Here is a 14,317-nt window from a genome sequence, read left to right on the forward strand (position 1 = left end):
GTTCCTTTCCCTCAAATTTTCTCATGATGAGCAGTGCGACATCACAAATAATGAGCAAGGCAGTACCACCTCACAGCTGCGATCACGAAACTGCTAACATTGTTCACACGTTTGCGAGAATAAGTGCGAATTTTCTTGATCAGAGACCTTCAACAAGCTCAACAAGCTCACGCTCAAAGTTCACAATGTCACAAAATTACAGAGGGAAACAAACTGTTCTATCAATTTTCAGTTCATTAAAGAGGCCTGTTGCCACCGAGTTAAAAAAGAGGATACAAGCGGCAATAGGCGAGAGAGTTCTCCTTCTAGCAGAAGGTGACTTGTTTCCAGCCTGAAATTTTTCTTCCAAGTAGAGACAGTTCACCACAACATCATCAAGTAAAGCTGATGACCAACTGTATCAGCCAGAATGAAAGGCAAACCAAACGCACACTCACATTCTTTCCCCAGGTACTGTTACTACCGCCATGGCTACTACTCAACAAGATGGGAAAAAGGTTTTGATTCCCTTTAAACAGAGAAGACTCACAAGCGCGTCCCAAGACCAAATAATGCCAGCCCAGCAAACCTGGAAAATGGTATATCCGGAGAAGCAGAGTACATCAGTGGGACACCTCTAAACACACGCCTCATCAACCTTGACTAGTCCACACCGCCCGCGAAAGCTTCCGGAACACTCCGCAGATTCCACGCACTGTTGAAAGAGGAAAACGCACACTACCCGACACGAACGGAATGCAAGAGGCCCGAGATGGTCGGTAAGCGCAAGAAATCACTCACAGCCAGGAACAGACAAGTGCCTCCGAGATAGGCACAGTTGGAAATGGCTCCGCGCAACGCAGATATAAAAGGCATCGAAGAAGCAAGAGCAAGCGAGATTAGGGGTGCCACTTCAGGGAGCGGCGATAGCGCCAACAGATGTCCAGCCTGCCGACCACTGGGAAACAAAACAGCAAATTGGCAGACGTGGCCGATGGAAAAACATGTGCCTCGAAGATAAGGTGCATCCCGGATTTCCCGGAGCCTCTTGACGTTTAAGCATAAAACGACGGTGCAAGGCACTGAAATCGAGACAAATTGCGGTGCGAGCACGATGTACAAAGGGCACTGGAAAGAGTACGATAAGGCGTTGCGCAGTACCTGGTGACATCACCATTTACGACGCATTTTGAAAAGGACAGGGGGCAGGCAGGTAAGGATGACAAGGTTATAGGGGCCACCTGTATAGACTCGGAAACATCGTACGGTTGCAAAGAAAACTAACTAGCGTTTGGGCTTGGGCTACTTGGTTCATCATAAAACAATGAAACGCCGCTTAAAGGAGCCATGAAGAGAAAATACAACTTCGTTTAATTTGAAAAAACTAGGATTCAGTATCTCACTCAGCTCCATTACAGCCACGAAAGATGTTTTTTAACGAAAAAAAAGCAAGAAGTATTTAAAAACTTTCAAATTTTGCGCCCCAGTGATGGGTTATGAGCAAGAATGTCATCATACGGGCCAACAATAAAACAATTTTCAGTGCGTTAACTGCACGTTAGCATTCAAGTGATGCGGTCAAATGGAACTAGAGGCCCCATTACAGACGTCCAGTCATATGTCATCGCGACAGGACAGTTAGGCGGCCGCCAATCGCGCAAACAAGGTTCTATGACGTCATAGAAAAGTTGCGGGAAATTGGCTAGGGGGTCGCGACTGCTTCACACGTTTGCTTTAATATCTATGTTATTTGTTCGAAGATTGCGGTCATATTGGTATCATTATTATCGGGACTAAGCAGTCTTTCTAATAAACCCTACTTGTATTTTGTCTGCATGGCTCCTTTAAGAAGGAACACTGATCTTAAGCAAAAAATGTTAATTTTTACAGTTACAATGATAAAAATTGGGGGAAATGTGTAGTTTTTCATTCTGATTGTAGATAGAAAATTAGTTTTGGTGTAAAATGACTACATCCGAACTTATTTGGATTTTAATATTTGATTTTCTGACAGCTTTTGTAAAAAAACTACCGGAGTGCTGCAGCTGAACAAGGTACCATTGAACTGTGCACAAATGAAGGAGTGCAATAACATATTATAATTCTCTCCGGGTGTGCTGGACATCTCTGACGTGGCGGTGTGCGGGCGCGGCTTTGTAGCAGACGTTACGATCTTTTGAAGTATGTGCCTGGAACGTCGGAACTAGAAAAACCGGTTTTGACTTCCAGGCCCAAACTTCAAACAACCGTAACTTCTGCTACAGACCAGATAGAATGACAATTTGTCTTATTGCACTTTTTCATTAGTGCACAGTTTGATGGTACCTTGTTCAGCTGCATCACTCCGGCAGTTCCTTTACAAAAGCTGTCAGGAAATCAAATATCAAAATTTAAATAAATTTGAATACATTCTTTTTTCACAAAACAAAATTTTATATCTACAATCAGAATGAAGAACTACATATTTCCCCCAATTTTCGTCGTCACAACTGTAAAAATCAAGTTTTTGATCAAAGACCCATGTGCCCCCTCAAATGAAGAAAGTAAAAGAAGATAGGAAAAGACAGGCACGACAGATGTCTGGGTTGTGTCTTTTTATTCTGTCTTTGTTTAAGCGCTGTTTCGCTGCTTTATGTGAGGAAAGCCATACTTGCTGTGTAGAATAGGCAAGGGTGTAAGCATGTGGAGAGCTCCAGTGAAAGAAAATTTCCCCGATGATTTCGAAGAGCCTATAGAAAGCAGGTGCCTGAACACTACACCAAAATCAGCCTGACAGTTTTTTTTTTTTTTTTTTTGAGACATTAGTGGAGTATGACAGCCTTTGAAGGTCCATTGCAAAGCTTCCTGAACGCTGTAAATAAACCTACGCAACCTTTCGGTTACAAAGCCAGGAACATCCAAGCTAAATATTACACACCTATGCTTAGTGGGAACCTTGCAAAACGCTGCGAAACATGAGCAACAACTGAACACACTTTTCCTACTTGTTTTGTATTTGCTGTACTATTCATGGCCCGAGGGTATTATCCGTGTCCTAGCCGTACTATTGGCTATAGCTGCGCAATATCACCGCTTCTCAAAATAGACAAACAAAACAAAAAAGGCAAAAAAAATCTCTTCCTCGTGCCCTTCCGATATGACCAACCGTCACCGGAAGCGTCAACAAACCTAAACTTATCTCGCCGCCGATGCCTAGAGTGCACTGCATTCTGAATGTATGAGCACGATGTGTTGGCAACTTCGGTGATACATCCTGACGCATCTGCACCCGCTTTTAGTTGCACTCTCCACCTCTTTTGGCAACTTTCCAGCATGGCATATCCGCGCACAGGTGGCAATTTATTTGCACAATCCTTGCCTCCAGCCGTGCTCACAGAGCCAGGTAAATAAATGCCCACTGCTACTTCTACCATGCTGCACATGCAGTGTGTCTAACGTGCTGTGTACTCCTTAGTACAAGAGCTGTGGGTGCTTGCTTTACTATAACACGGTAAGAGCTGGACAGCCTATATAAGTGAGCACGAAGGCCCCCACTTCCTCGCTCCACATACCGGACTTCGGAAGTAGAAGACTCCGTGTTGCAAAAAAGAAAACAAATGAACAGCCGATGAATATCGGAGGTGGCTGAAGGTGGAGACTGTTCCAATTACCCCGCTTCAGCTCCGTGGGTGACAGTCCCAACCTTTGTGATGGCAGTGCAAGACTGAGCACAAAGGACAGCGAAAGTGATTTGATACTAATTTGACAGTTTAGGGCAATGGGCTTTACCTCGAAAGGCATTCCGAATGGCCTGCTTATCTGCAAGCAGGCTCTTCAGTGGACCTGTAACCTGGACCTGTAATCTGCAGCTCGAAGTTCTTTAAAGGGGACCTGCAACACTTTTCCTAGCCTCGCGGGGCGGGCAACACTTGCTGGAAAGTGTTGCAGGTCCCTTTTAAAAGCTTCGAGCTGCATCCCTTGAAAAAAAAAAATTGCCCCAGCAACGACAAGCCACGTGTTGCCAATCGAACCTGTGATGCAGTCGTACGGTGGTTGTACAATACCTGCACTTCCACTGTTGCAGGCAACACACACGCAAAAAGGCCAACGGCAACATCCTTTCATGACGTCCGGCAAGAAGAATCATACACGAGGGCTCTGCATGGAGAAGCAAGCTGAGCTAGCACTTTTGTCTGCAACTGCCTAGTTGCAGATAAGCAGTGCACGTATGTGAAACAGTCCATGTATGCCATTTATGTGCTTTCTGGTGTTGTCATAAGGGGAGAAGACGATGAAATGGAGAGGGTGCGATTCACATTGATGAATAAGCCCAGAAACGAAAGGACTAAAACACGCACTGAGCTGGGACAATTCAGACAGAAAATAATTCACTCTGTGAGCCTAGTTCAAATGTTCAGCTCGCACAAAATCTGACTATGCTGAGAGGTCTGTTTAGGTTACTGAAAGGTTATAGTTACAGGCTTGCAGTGTTCACATTAAAATTAGCGGTTAAAATAAACAAGCTCCTCAGCAATTCTTTCTGCATGCCTTATAGCCACGCACGATCTCTGCTACAGGGTAAATTCAAAAGGAAAGGATATCGCACATTGCACTTTTCTGTGCAGTCATAACAGGGCAGCCAAAAAAAGAAAAAAGCGATGCACGAGAATCAGGTAAGGTGTAAACTAAAGACAGGCAAATGTAGTTTAAGATAAAGGTAGCAACCTGATGTATTCAATATGTGCCAATTCATGGTTCCCTTCTACGCACCAAACTTGCTGCATTCAACACAAAGGCTTGCCTACAAAGCTTAACGGGCTCCTGGAAGGAGCTCTGAATGTGGCAAATAAACTCGCCCAATCATGGCGCTCACTTTGGAGTCTCTCTAAGAGGGTACAACTTTAATTGAGGACGACTAAGCGTGCAATGGAACGGAAGGGGATAGGTGTAACGTTAAAGGAGTAACTGACGCCAATTTTTGGCGTTAATATTATTGCACAGTTCACTTCCTTCACTCAACAGAATACCCTGGGTGAAATATTAGCGGCCTGCGACGCGAAGAACATACTTCAATTGGACCTCATTTATCGCGCCGACGGAGCAGCGCGCGGAGCGGCACTCAGCAAATGGACATCAGCGCGACTTCATCCTGTGAAACCCAAAAGAAGTGAGGCGGCAGCGCTCATCAAAAACTCGTGACATCACTTCAGGCGCGTGGCACCGCGAGCGCGTTCAGCTCCGGCGACGGCGCTGTCGAAACAACGCCCCACCGGCCTCTAGTGTTTTGACGTCGGCAAAAAGCGGTGAGGTAAGGCAGCGCGGGAATTTGAAACAAACGATTTTCAGGCCGTTCAGTGTAATTAATTATCGTGCGCTGAAGTATTTAAAGTGCGTTTCGGGTTCGCCAGACCATTAAGCATCGATAAAAGCAATAAAAGTGGAACATAAAATTTCCGTGTCAGCACTCCTTCAAGGGACAAGAGAGCAGAGTGGGTCAGGGAACAAACGCGTGTGAAGGACATATTAGTAGAAATTAAGAAGAAGAAATGGACGTGGGCAGGGCATGTGATGCGAAGCAAGGCGACCGTTGGTCATTAAGGGTACGTAACAAGATCCCTAGAGAAAGCAAGCGTGGCAGGGGGCGGCAGAAAGTTAGATGGGCAGATGAGATCAAGAAGTTTGCAGGGATAAATTGGTTGCAGTTAGCACAGGAGCGGGATAATTGGAGATCCATGGGAGAGGCCTTTGCCCTGCAGTGGATAGGCTGGTGATGATGATGATGAATTGTGGTACTACGTAGTTGGAGACATCCGAACCGAGTATTGCATTTTTACGGACAGCAAAAAAGCTCACAATTACGACAGAGTGCGCAGTGCCTTTCTTCTGCCTTTTCTGAACTCGTGTTCACACATCGTGGTGTGAACATCTCTGCAATTTGGTAAGCTTTTTTCACGACCTTCCATAAACGAGTGGAACGCGCTGCCCTCAAACATCGTCGCTATTACTGAACCCTCCCCTTTTCAATCTTCAGTACTTACTTGCTTACTTAGAAGTTGACAATAATTTGTAGCCACCATTGACATTTAATGTGTAACGCATGCGTAGAGAATGTTTATTGCTATTTCTTGAAACATGTTTACTGTTATGGCGGACTGCTTACTGTGTTTGTTACTTACGGTGTTATTAGCAGTGTTGCTTGTGCTATTGGTCAGTCTGATTACTAGTATTACTCCCTGACATGTTGTTTTACTGATGCTTTAGTAACCTCCTGTATGTACCCCACCTTATGTAATGCCTTCTGGGCTATTAAGGTATTTAAATAAATAAAATAAATAAATACACAAGCCCTGTCCTTGCACCACACTGCCTGCTGGCTCTGTTGACACTTTTCATTGATCCGATGCTTCATTAATGTAATGCATCATTAATTTCGTTAATGCAAGGCATCTTATCATGCAACTGTCACGCAGCACATCGCAAAAAGAAACTGCGCAGTCTGCTTTAGCACACAGCTTCTTTGCTGGTCGACTCCCGGTCGCACCCATCCAAACGTCCAGTAGAGCAGTGTGTAACTGAAGCATTTGATATCAACCAATTTGCCCAATACTTCTAAATTCAGCCTTCAACCAGTGCAAAGGGACAGAATGCTCAGACAGCAGGAGGCCGTTTTCGAATCTCCCACTATCTTTTCCGCTGCATTTAAGAGCCATCCAGCAAAAAATCTTTGCCTTTGGTCAGCTTCTCACGTGCGCTTCTGATAACGTTACATTATCATGCTAGCTTAGCTCACTGTCAGCTGCTTAGGTCAATAACGACGCCTTACTGAGGAACAGATTAGCAGATGCTGTGAGGGAGAGCCTAGATGGATCGCAATCTTGAAAGGCAAAAAAAAAAAAGGCAGTGGGAGAACCAAGGAAAAGCAAGGCACGCAGACAATCGCCGACTAGAAAGCAATTCAATGTCAACAAAGCTTCACTCTTGTACGGATAACATGAATTCAACATCATCAGGAAGTACGACTGGGGAAGGGGGATAGGTACATATAGGACATCAGGATGACAAGGACTTTATCTCTTTCGTAAGTACAGAATACAATAGCTGGCTCGAGCGTAACTGGGCCAGAGAGACAACGACTGAGAGATTGAGAGCACAATAGCGACAGAGGTGGAGAAAAAAAATTATGCTACAGTAAAGCTTTGTTTGGCGAAGGAGCCCACGTATATTGAGCGGAGCTTATGTGGCTGAGGTGCCATGTATTTCTCATGCCCGCGAACGAAAACTCCCAAGGCTCCAAATGTCTTCGAAGTGTGAGGCGTTGCAAAACAGACGTCCTGTTGCATGTGCTATTGACATGCAATCACCACCAAAACTACACGCGGTTTGAAACCTGATTTGGACTTCAAGCTAACACGTCTCATCACTTGGATATGCATTTTGAAAATATTAGTTTGTAATAGGCACCTATTTTCAGATAACAGTAGAGTAAAAAAAAGTGCATATGGGTCTTCCTTAGGGATAACTGCGGACAACGGTCAAGAGAATGAAAATTTCCATACCTTTCACCTTAATGTTGCGTCACCTCTATGTCGTGTGATAAAAAGACTCTTCACTGGTCATCCACCTTCACAGAATGGAATCACTTATGATTTATATATTTTACATGTTTATTATATGTATGTATATATATATATATATATATATATATATATATATATCGATGAATAAGTTCCGGGATTCGGTTTCAAAAATACACGAGAGGGTAGACACACGTATGAAAACGATGACTGAACTAACATTTCGACCGGGGTCCGGTCTTCGTCAGAGCGAGCTGAATATATAGGCACGAAATGATAAAGGCTGACGAATAGTCTTGCCACTTTGCAGATACAAATCAACAATAATAAAATAAGAAGAGCACACGTGGTGTTTGTACACGTGTGAATTAACATGACGTTTTCAAATACAGAACTTGTACGGAATATCGGAACGGATCAGGGAGGATCAGCAACTACCCTTTAGAAAGAAAATGATAACGTTCGGGGATTACAGCTTAGCACTTAATACGCAAACACATCAGGAGCAGTATGGAGATATAAAAAAGAAAAGATGTCATCGTTTCTGGAAACATTTCATATCGCTTCCGTTCGCGTAATCAAACAAATGAATCGGTAAAGCCGCATTGAAAATGGTGGCTCTGCTTCTACGGTTCCAATAGGGATAATGCAATGACGCCAGCATATCAGGGCAAGAGGCACGTTAACGTTCCTACACTTTCATTGATACCGCGTTTGACTGTGTTAAATTTATGAATTAAAAAAGACTCACGCACTTCCCTTTCGTGATGCGAACGGAAACCTGATTCCAGTATAGTAGCCCTAATTTTTTCGAAAGAGTGACCGGGAATATTTACATGCTTAGACAAAGGAAGCCCAGGAGAGGAACATGCGTGCGCCCGGTGGTTATTAAAACGGAGCCTGAAAGACGTCTCGGTTTGGCCGATATACTGGAGTGCGCAGACTGAGCACTCTAGGAGATATGCTACATTCGACGTATCGCAGTTAAAATCGCCTTTAATTTTTAAGGAAAAGTCAGAAGCTGTGCTGTTTACCGTTAGTGACGTGGTCATATGGGCGCACACTTTGCAACGAGCTTTCTGGCAAGGAGAACATCCATGCTAAGATGGCGATGCGATCGTGGAAGAGGTCAGCATGTCCCGTAGGTTTTTTGAACAGCGATAGACTACGCGAGGTGGCTCTTTAAAAATGCTTCTAAGTCGCTGACTTTGCATAAGGATATTATGATGCTTCTTTAAAATACCTGTGACTTTCGGCGCAGACGCAGAGTGGGTGAGAACGAGATTGGGTTGTGAATCAGCCGTTGTGTTATTCTGCGGTTGGAGAAGTGTTTTGCGGTCCAGGGAATCCGCACGCTTCAGAGCATCGTCAATTAATTCTTGAGGGTAGTTTTGCTTGATTAGAGATTCCCGGAGTTTGCCGCAGTTATCAACAAAATCTGATTGCTCAGAGCATATTCTTTTGAAACGAAGAGCTTGGCTGTATGGTATACTAGTTTTATTGTGTTTAACATGGCAGCTTTCGAAGTGCAGATACTGATGCCTGTCAGTGGGCTTTCTATAGAGTTTAGTCGACAATTTTCCATTGACTAGGGACACGGTTACGTCGAGAAAGTCAATTGTAGATTCTGAGATATTGTGCGAGAAGTTAATAGACGGGTGGGCGTTATTAAAATCAGCTATAAAGGAATAAAGCTCAGAATCCCCATGTTGCCAAATTAAGAAGATATTGTCGATAAAACGCCTGTAGAAAAAGGGTTGAAGGCAGCGGTTGGCAAGAAATTTGTCTTCCAGGACACCCATAAAGATACTTGCATAATTAGGGCCTATTCTTGTGCCCATATAAGTTCCACTTACTTGAAGGTAGTGTTCATCGGAAAATTGAAAATTGTTTAGTTCAAGTATTAATTTCAGCATTGTTGCTAGCCCGGACCTGTCAATCGGTTTGTCATCATCTGAGCGTTCATATAAGTTAAGAACAGCCTTTATACCGTCTGCGTGCGGGATGTTAGTGTAAAGCGATGCCACATCAAGAGTTACAAGAAGCGAACCATGCGGAATTTTAAGATCGGCTATATCAGATAGGAAGTGATTCGTGTCTTTCATGAAAGACGCCAGAGTTGGAGGTATTTTGTTAATGAGGTTATCAACAAAGCGTGAAAGATTCTCTGTCACAGTGCCTATTCCAGAAATAATGGGACGCCCCGGGTTCTTTTTTATGAATTTTGGGTAACAGATAAAAACGACCAGCAACAGGGCTGAGTGGGAGGTGCGATTTAGCAAGATTCGAAGTTATATTCCCTGTCTCTAAGAGGCTCTTAAGAGTATTTTCGATTGTGGCTTTGAATTCTGGCGTTGGGTCGTAATCAAGGCGCCTGTAGAAAGAATTATCAGCAAGTTGCCTGTGGGCTTCATTGACATAGTCACTGGTATTCATTATAACAATGGCGCCTCCTTTATCGGCAGGCTTAATAATAATATCACAACGCTCTCTCAGTTTATCAATAGCTGCGGTTTCATTACTAGAAAGATTTCTGCGGAAAGATCTGCGGCCTTGGTAGCTTTCGATAACATCCTGCTGCACTGCTTTAATGTAAATATCAAGGAACTTATCCCGTTGGGTTGGTGGGGTCCAATGTTTGCAGGAAGGGAATAACGAAGGTTCAGGATTTGAAGCGGGACGGCCGTGAAAAAAAAAAAATATATATATATATATATATATATATATATATATATATATATATATATATATATATATATATATATATATATATATATAGTAAAAAGGGGCGCAATAAAAAACATAACAAGTTTACTTCGAAAACATAACTTTACATCAACGTTTCGGACGGGCCTTTATCTTGATAAAGGACGGTCCCCGTCCGAAACGGTCCCCGTCCGAAACGTCGATGTAAAGTTATGTTTTCGAAGTAAACTTATGTTTTTTATTGCGCCCCTTTTTACTATTTAACCTTCACTAGCCTAACCGTTTATCTTATATATATATATATATATATATATATATATATATATATAAAATAATGTTACATAAATCGCATATTTATAAATTATATATGAATATATATATTTATAAAAGAAACAATTTTTAAATGCCTTTCACCACTAACACCTGGCCACTATGTCATTTCGCACCAAGAATTGAAAATGACAACTTTAACGTTTAAATTGCCCTTATTATTTGATCGTTCAAACCAACACAAATGTGGACATACATATATAATACACAATTGCCGTTGTGTAAAGCACAGGTTTGCCTTCACAAATTGTTCACTCATTAATTTATTAAAAGTGCTGCTTGTATCTACAGATTGTCGTGCCCACCTGTTATGGCGTCAGTGGAGACTCGCGGCACTGTAGATACATAAATTATGCTACTTGCTTGCAAGCTCTCACCACTTTAAAGCATTGAAGGATTCTGCCGCTGCTTATGGTGTATTTAGCTACAAACTAGGAAAAAAGTATTTTGCACACATACGTGTATGTGCGTGAGACAAGGTTCCAAAGACAGGTGTGTTTAATCCCTCCCCCATTATAAATGCGCATTGAGAACTAATGGCAGTGGGGATGCCAAATTGAAGGGAGTGATGATTCACCAGGAACAAAAAAAAATAATAAAAGGAAGGCATAAGGTGCCAAGAAGGCAGGAAGTGCAACTATTTCCTTTAAGGCAGAAACCCACACGCCCCTTCCTCTGTGCAAGGATGTGATGACGTCTAGCGAACGCATTTCTTCGGAATGTAAAGAAAAAAAAAAAGTGGGAGGAATGCAATACAAAGAAAGGCCAGACAAGGAACATAGCTAACAGCCAAACTTGGCATTTCCACCCGTTCTAACCACCGACTTAATGCAAGTAAATTTATTTGAAGAAAAAAAAAAAGAGAAAAATGTACCTTTTTAAGCTTGTTTTTGTTTGGCCCACAAAACAAAGAGACAGCTTTCTTGAGTCCAAACAGTAAAAAAAGGAAGCAATTCTTTGAGAAAATCTTTTCTGCCAATTTTTTAAAGCATATATCTAAACAATGTTTTTCAGTTGGTATTTCTCCTACGAGCTAGATTTGTTGATAGCTTGGCGAACAATATGGTCCTAAACTATTTCTTTGCCTATGTATTGTAATAATTCACACGCCCATCCATCGAGAGTACCGTGATCCAACCACAAAAGTCTACGAGTACTCAGAAGTACCTAACAATGATCTAAAATGTGGTTCTTCTGAGAAAAGGTTCACTGTCAGAGTATGTACCGACAAAGAATGGTGCTGGCAAGTTTCGCACCGGGAAACACCATTATCTTAGTGCCAGTAATTGTCCCAACAGTTAAATCAAATCAATCCATGTAGTTACAAATATAGCACCATAATGTATGACCACATGTTTTTCGAAACTCCGAATTCTCCTGCTATTTTACTACATAACTGTATACTCGACATGTTTGAGTACTCAGTTTACGACGGTATTCTGAAACCATTCTGAACTGGTCACTTATGAAGGGAAAAGAAAGCTAAAAAAGCTCGCTGTTTGATAGTGAATGTTACAAATTAGCGAACATGGAAACGCAAATTCGCTTGTTAAAGATCGTTCGCGTTTACTGCGGCTTAAGAGAAACACTTCGCATGTTTCAAAAAACACGACAATATAGCGACAAAAATGTTCCATCTTCAATTCGACATTCGAAGCGAGTTTTGTTTGTTCATCACACGTTTCTATCCTACTTGTTTCTGAAAAATTCTCGATTCAAACACCCCTCAGAAACATTGGCTGACACTGCGCCAAATAACGAGCACCTCAAAGTCATGCACGATGCCCAAGCGTGCGCTAAGAGACAGCCGGCGTTCGATACCGAACCGCACCCGCCCGCAAAGTCATCAATGAATTAGCGAAATGATACGACAATCGTGATCAGAGACCATCAAGGGACACAAGGCCAGCGCTCGTGAATAATGACGTAACGTACCGTCCCGAACAGCCAGGCGTGGTTGAGCTCCCCGGCACGATAGTCCAAGAACACCCACCTGACGTTATTGACGGAGGAGCTTCGCTAAACACGTCATATCCACACAGGAACCGTCCCGCTACTGCAGCCCTCTCCCTTCTCTTCTTTCCGCAGTTATCAGGATTCGCTAGCTACGATAGAGACGCCGCACCGTCGACAGGATAAGATATCCGATACCGCTCCGCTAACGACAGCGCGAGTGGTGTGCATTTCGGCGGTTCGCTGGAATGCCCCCGAAAGGGCGCTACCACCGACCGAGTTCGAAGAAACAGGCCCGGTCAGCTGTCAAAGGCGCGCGCCCGAAGCTACCTCCTCCGAAGCGCCGGTGACCTCAACTCCCGCGAAAAAAACAAAGAAACAAAGTTGGCTGTTTTGTTTTGCGCAAGTATGCGTGAACCCGACCGGCGCACGAAACCAAAAACAACAACCCCGCGTACGGCTCGGTATTTACATGTAGACGCACACAAAAAGTCAGCGACGACGACTCACCGCTATTTTGTGCAGTCGTCGACTGCGAAGGTGACGTGATGTTCGCTACATGCCTGTTTCGACACTTTTTTTTGCTACCCTCGCCTGTCTTCTTCGTGAAGCTGCCAGCAGGGTCGGGTCTTCTCCGGCGAAGACGACGTCAACGCAAAACAAAACACCAACAAAGAAGCAACGGTCCGCACAACGCGAAGCCTGTCGTTTTCCGGGCCGTTGGCGCTATCAGGAAGTAACTCGACTGCTCGTCGGGGGAAGCAATTTAGGAGCTGAAGCAACGCAGCGGATGTGCGGAGAGTTCATCCAGCGCCGAGCCGTAGTAACAAGAAGTCGCGGGCACGTCCGAACAACGGTGCTGCGACGATGGTTTGGGCCACGGGGAAAAACCCCGTGTCGATGACATTTCTTCCTCGGGTAGTTCACTCTACTCGGGTTATGCTGCGAAGGGAATGAAAAGTGAGGGATGTCCTCTCACGGCGCAACGTTTCAGGTTTGGGCACGTCAAACGTTCTTGTGGCGGAGCGCCGATGCGCTTGTATCCGATTCTGAGCTTCGGGGCGCCGGCTCTAGAGGTCCACCGTTGTTGCTTCAGGAGCGGCCGGTAATACGCGTTTTTACGGGGCTTCGGCAGCGAGGGTTTGGCGTCCGATGACCTCGTACGGGCTCACGCGCGAACGAGGAAAACATCACAGCAAGCGCGTAGGCGCCGCCATTTTTTGTGAGTGTCGACGGTGGTTGCCAGCATGGCTCCACGCGCGCAGCGTTTCTATCCTGGCAAGCGTCTCGTTCGTCATGCGTTCGTCCTGGCAGCGATCGCCGTGTTTTCTGTGTTTTAGAACTGTTTCGAATTAGCGCAGCTGGCTCATTTGTGAAGCTTTCCCGCGACCTTGCAGAACGGAGCGCTGTGTAAAATTTTAAGCGGGCAGTTATTTCAGAAACGAAAGTAAAAAACGTTGGCCAATTCGCTCGTCGGCTGTTCGAGCGCAGCATTGCCGTAGCAGACGACGCAGTTGCCGAGGCTACTGTGGGGCTCGGTTGATGTCTACATGTGCACAGCTGTTTAAAATAAGGCTATTTTTTACTTGCACTGGCTGCACCGGTGCAAGCAGTGCAACACATATCTTTTTTTTTTTTTTTACTAGAATAAAGTTCGCCGCACTCTGAAGTGGTCTGCACCATGAATGAAGTTGAGGTGACAAACACGGGCGCTGACTAACAACTGTTTATTTTTGGAAGGAAATAACATTTATACGGGTACAAAAATTTTCATGGTTATCAGAGAACGGATTAAG

At 44.0% G+C, this 14,317-nt stretch overlaps 1 protein-coding gene across 9 annotated transcripts in view; it reads right to left on the minus strand.

Annotated features, from left to right (window-relative positions):
* LOC144138102 (prominin-1-A-like) overlaps positions 1-13,762 on the minus strand; it is a 61,617-nt gene extending 47,855 nt beyond the window's left edge. For 2 of the 9 annotated variants that reach the window (XM_077670202.1, XM_077670196.1), the window contains exon 1: positions 13,032-13,762. The gene's annotated coding sequence lies outside the window, so the exon portion shown is untranslated. Of the gene's footprint in view, positions 1-721; positions 739-780; positions 915-12,503; positions 12,970-13,031 lie in introns of those variants that run through there. The other 7 variants (XM_077670201.1, XM_077670195.1, XM_077670197.1 and 4 more) reach the window with 6 other exon arrangements.
* Positions 13,763-14,317: the final 555 nt, after the last annotated feature.

The sequence above is a fragment of the Haemaphysalis longicornis genome, unplaced genomic scaffold (genome assembly GCF_048455015.1).
Source record: "Haemaphysalis longicornis isolate Haplotype H1 unplaced genomic scaffold, Haemaphysalis longicornis Haplotype H1 scaffold_5, whole genome shotgun sequence".
NCBI classification, from domain to species: Eukaryota; Metazoa; Arthropoda; class Arachnida; order Ixodida; family Ixodidae; genus Haemaphysalis; species Haemaphysalis longicornis.